Consider the following 6,050-nt stretch of genomic DNA (forward strand, 5'->3'; position numbering starts at 1 on the left):
CAGCTTTCTCACACATGCTCTCGTAACACCACTTGAATCCAACCATTTGAATCCACACTAATATACTGCACTGCTAATATTCCTGTTCATAGAACAGAACAGGAAACATTCAATCCCCTATTCATAGGAGAGCACCCTAACTCCTGCTCTAGCTTGGAGAGCTTTCCGCGGGACTGTAAGGCCCTACTTGCATTTACATTTCCTTCCGCTCAACTTCTCCTCACCCGTCTACTTGTGCTGTCTTTGCTCTTCTAAATCCTCAGTAACATTTCATTTTTCCAATGAATATTCCAATGACTATCCAACCTCTTAGCTTTCTTTGGGCTGAGTTAGTTCTTTGCTAATCATACTGCACTACTTCCAATCTGCTACGCAGTTAATATTTGGGGTTAGTACTTTCATCATTGTACCGAGGAGCATAGTGATCTTGGTGGGCTGCTGATTAAGTGCAAACTGACAGCGCTCAAACTGAGTCTAAATGTTAGTTCTGGCTGGAAATACACTAACATTCCAAACAGGGTACACAGGCTTACTGAAGACAGTCAGCAACCGAGTCCAGGAGAATCTGGTATTCATTAAAGACACTTACTAGGGTAATAATGCCTTTTAAGTGATAAATGGAAATATGAAGGTGAGTGAAACAGCAGAGACTCAGCTCTGCACTGCCTACATTTGAGTAGGCAAGATTATAACGACACTCTGAATTCTGGCAGAGTGGCAGTACAGAAGCACCAGGTATTCCAGCGGCAGACACTGGAAGCACTGGAACTTTTAAAACTCTGAGCATTGCGCTGGCAGATTAGCCTCTGCCTTCCAAGAGCCTTAAACACCTAATGTTCTAAGTCCAACTCTACTCAAACTAGGTAAATGCTTCTGTTGTTTACAATTCAAATAGTTCATGGACAGCCAGTCTGCAAACCTCTCTGAAGGGGCTAAATTACACAGGGAACTCCCTCTTTTCCAACACAGCACATAGTATGAGAACAGACGTTTGTTTGCTCATTACCGGTACCTGCCCCAAAATGAGTAAATCAGTAAATGAGCAAAGGCTTTTTTTAGGTGGTAGAGGAAGAAAGGTACAGTGAGACTGCTGCTGCTGCTGCATCACTCCAGGCGTGTCTGACTCTGTGTGACCCCATAGACAGAAGCCCACCAGGCTCCCCCATCCCTGGGATTCTCCAGGCAAGAACACTGGAGTGGGGTGCCATTTCCTTCTCCAATGTGTGAAAGTGAAAAGTGAAAGTGAAGTCGCTCAGTTGTGTCCGACCCTTAGCAACCCCACGGACTGCAGCCTACCAGGCTCCTCCATCCATGGGATTTTCTAGGCAAGAGTACTGGAGTGGCTTGCCATTGCCTTCTCCGTAGGTAACTCCAAAAACTTAAGGATGAAGGGAAAAGATGGTATGATAAAGTTGCCTGGGTGACGCGATAAAATGCAAGGTTACTTTAGAAGAGGAACTTGGGTTTTAAAGACCAAGGATAGGAAAGTGGAGGATGGCTCAATGACAGGGCAACTGACAGAAAACCAAGAGCAAAGAAGAGAAATCTGCATGGCCAGGCTCATAAAGATTAAAAAACACTTATTTTTGACCGAAAGAACTTTTTATGGCAAGCTTACACACTGCCACTAAGCCTATCAGGAAAAGCAAACCCTCATCTTTGAGGTAACAGTAAAATCGCCATGCAACTCATGACTACAACCAACTTAACAATCAGCATCCTGTAACAGATCAGAAAACTGGAACATTTAGTAGTTCTTGTTTCTAATGAGATTCTATTTACCTTTTTGCTTAAGTCATTGTCTCAATTTCTTATGCAAGCAGGGGTTCTGGGAAAAACACTGCTAAGATAAAGTGAAAAGAAAAACCCTGGATGATGGATAAGACTCCAGTCAGAAGTCATCCTCAGGCTGTACTCCTAAGTCACCTTTCTGTAACTGGTTTACTTACTTCCAAAACGCAGCTGTTTGCTTCCTGTTTTCCAGGATATCCTCAATCCTTTTCTAAACCTGAAGCTCTTCAGCATGCACAGCTGATGTGGCTCTGATCTCAGCCTTCATTCTCACAACAAATTTCACTTTGATACCCAGGGTCTACAGCATTAACCAGATCCCTGCCCCATCTCCGCCCCCTCATGCTGGAAGCACTGATCAGACTCAACCCTTAGGACGGCATGTGGATTTTACCTCCTTTAGCGCTCCCTGCTGTCCAAAACCTGCACATCATGGGTCAGAGTGGCAGCAGCGATTTCAGACAAGAAAGCAACTATAAAGATGAAGCCATGTATCAAACACAGCAAGGCAGAGGATGAAACTCACACAGGTGACAACACAGGCAAAGGCCAAAACAGCTGACATCGAACAGACTCCAACACAGATCAACTGTGCAACCCTCCATTCAGAGAGGGAATTACCATCCTCAATTAGTACTAAATAAAACATTATTCCTATTATCTTAAATATCTGAATACACATTTGGGGTTTTTTTTAAAGATACTGGTGAAGATTTACAATGCAAAGTCTTACCTAGTATGAAATACAAACAGTACAGCAACGAAACTTCCTTCTGAACATCTAACTATAGATCACACCCATCCTTTGACGAGAAATGCATACTTTATGGTATGGTTGTATACAGATCTGCAAGGAGATCCAACCAGTCCATCCTAAAGGAGATCAGTCCTGAGTGTTCACTGGAAGGACTGATGCTGAAGCTGAAACTCTAATACTTTTGCCACCTGATGTGAAGAGCAGACTCAATTGAAAAGGGGAAGGGGACGACAGAGGATGAGATGGCTGGATGGCATCACCGACACAACGGACATGAGTCTGAGTGGACTCTGGGAGTTGGTGATGGACAGGGAGGCCTGGCGTGCTGCAGTCCATGGGGTCCCAGAGTCGGACACGACTGGGCAACTGAACATCAATAGAGAGATATGTCTAACATTTTGTTCCTGTTATTAGATTATGATTATTTCCATACAATTTTTGCTTGCTCATATTAGCAGTGGCAAACAGTTTTCAACAAGATGGATGCTTTCAAAAGTGGACTTTTGAAATGACAACAGAAATTATGCTAAAAACATGTCAGGACAAGGAAGCCTGGAGTGCTGCAGTTCACGGCGTCACAGAGTCGGACAGGACTTGGTGACTGAACTTTATGGTCATTTATACTTAGCATTTAAGGTTCTTTTACCAATCAAGCTTGACATTATCATGATCCAGAATGATCAAATTATGTGCACATTTGGTAATCTTTGTAACCCCATGGACTGTAGCCTGCCAGGCACCTTTGTCCATGGGGATTCTCCAGGCAAGAACACTGGAGTGGGCAGCCACGCCCTCCTCCAGGGGATCTTCCCAATCCAGAGATCTAACCCAGATCTCCCACATTGCAGGGGGTTTCTTTACTGTCTGAGCCACCATGTCTGACCTTCATAATCTTGATTGCCCAGATAAATTAAACTATGAGTCTAGTATGATAAAGTAAAACATTCTTCATAAATAGGCATACTATATAATTTAACCTTTCTTCATGCTTTTTAACACATTTAGGAAACTTTTGCAGCTTTTATCATTACAGCCAACTCTATTTTCTAAAGACCACTTATGGACACTACAAGATTCCAGTTTCACCTTCCCCAAACTTTATCATTTCTCTAGCGAGATATTGAAACCTCTCCCATTAAACTTTGGTGGGTTTGACTGTAACCAACAGAGTACAGAAGAGATGACTTAGAAACGATAGAACTGCTTAATTCTTAAAACCCAGCCATCATGCTATGGAGCCAAGTCTAGGCAGAGTTCTGGCCACATCCCAGCTGAAGTCCCATCCAACACTGACCACCTGAGTCTAGTAACCAGCCTTCAAGGTTGCTCCCTGATGATGCTCTGTAGAGCGAAAATGAACTACTCAAGTGCCGTCAGCAAAAATAAATCTTGTTGAAGAGTGCTTCTGTTATGTACTATAGTACCAGGTAACTGAAACCACCATTGATTCAACTCTCCACATCCCCACTGAGACGACAGAAATTATACACAGCCTAGTTTTGTGGTTTTACGTTTTCTCAAAACAAGTCAGTATATCGTCAGTATGCAGAAATGTGACAACTACAAAGGAGCATCTTGGTTGACTGAAGTGAGTGCACTGAGAATCAGTGGCTTCATCTACTACGGAGCCCCATTCAGTATTATGGGTGGTAAACTGGGAAGCGACCAGATAAACCCTCGTTGTTTGATGCATTTGTTGTACAAAAATTTTCTGTACACGTATCATCTTCCTGGCCCCAGACCAGAAGCTAGGGAATCCAGTAGTGAATAAGCATTCCTGTAGTAGTACTTCTTGAACTGTTAAAACCAGGTAAGAACTAAGAAACCAAATGAAGTACATGTTAATTCAGTGCAAAGAGACTGCTGAGCTAATGAGATAAATGCACTCAAGACTCAGTAGAAGGAAGTGAAAGAAAAGGCAGCCAAGCATAACTGAAACAGAACACAAATAAAAGTTACAAAGGACAGGTTGTTGACATTCAAGTTGTCCTCAAGATTCCAGGTCCACTCACCAAACCAACTGAGTAGCAGACAAGCCTGATCTAAGTTTAAAACCACATCTGGACTGAAGACGGACACCCGTCTCATTGTCCACCCACCACGTCCAGGAATCAAGGGAAATGTATGTTACGAATGGAGTTGGATGGGCTGAGTCATGACAGCTTGAGCAGGAGGTATCAACCAAACTTCATTTTACTCTATATGATTTCTGGACTTAACAAGGGAAAATAAATCAGAATTTAAAAACTATTAACTTTAAAAACTGACTTTACTTAAGAATAACAAATTATTTTTTCTAATTTTACCTTTATATACATAAACACTCCTCAAAATGGGGACATGGACTTATATTTATTATGCAGTCTTAGTCTCAGGGTTCTTTTGTACACCGAGGAGGGCCACCTCTTAGCCAAGAGCCATTTTGCCTTTAGAACCAACCAAACATCAAAACAGAAAAAATAACCAGCTAATTTTGAAACTCTCAGAATCAACTATCCAAGATGATGCAGACCAAATTCTAGATTTTCTTATGTTTAGGAGACACGTTTACTACTTGCTCGTTATGTATTAAAACATATGTATATCCTGTTCTATGTACTTTGAACTACTTCAACGAACGTGTTCTCAGTGCCCACAATCCTTCACAAGACATCAAAACAATGAAGCTCAAGAACAAGTGGTACATGAACTCCAAACTTGTATTTAACCATTCTACTACCCAATGTACCAACTATTCCCATACTCATTAGAAATAATTACAGTACCTGTTTAGAGCTGCAAGGTTTTTAGTCTAAGTCTGAGCTTTTCCACTTTTATTCATGGTTTCTTATTCCTATGGAGCAACCTCACGTATAATTCCCAGCTGGATCAGCTATTACCAACCCTACCTGTTCAAACGTAATTACAATTATGTACTGGAGTAAGGCTAGAATAAAGTCCTAATACGTTGGATTAACATACTGAGGTTTTCAGTGTGTACTAAGGTTCTACTATATTTCCTAAGACTCACCTGAAAGGACCTAGAAAAAAGAACATCCCAGGAACAAGCAAACTCACCATCTAGGCTTGGTTTCCAAGTATAACTCCCACTGAAGGGAATCAGGGATCCTTGGGGAAATAGTGTTTCAGAGGCGGGACCAAAGAAAGCCCATGATGAACCCAGAAAGGGCTTCCCTGGTGGCTCAGTGGTAAAGAATTTGCTTGCAATGCAGGTGATGCAGAAAATATGGGTTCTAATCCCTGACCCAGGAAGATCCCCTGAGCAGTGGAAATGGCAACCCACTCAGGCAACCTTGCCTGGAGAACCCCTTGGACAGAGAAGTCTGGTGGGCTACAGTCGGTGGGGTCAGATATGACTTAGAGAATGAATTTTGAGATTGAAGCACAGAAAATCTTTTTGTGCTATTAAGTATGCAAGTATACAAATGATGGACACACAGAAAGCACACAGGAACCAGCTTTAAACGGATTACCATTGATCCAATATGAGATGATTTAAGCA

The sequence above is a fragment of the Moschus berezovskii genome, chromosome 6 (genome assembly GCF_049115385.1).
Source record: "Moschus berezovskii isolate FMDL1 chromosome 6, NW_MosBer_1.0, whole genome shotgun sequence".
Taxonomy (NCBI): domain Eukaryota; kingdom Metazoa; phylum Chordata; class Mammalia; order Artiodactyla; family Moschidae; genus Moschus; species Moschus berezovskii.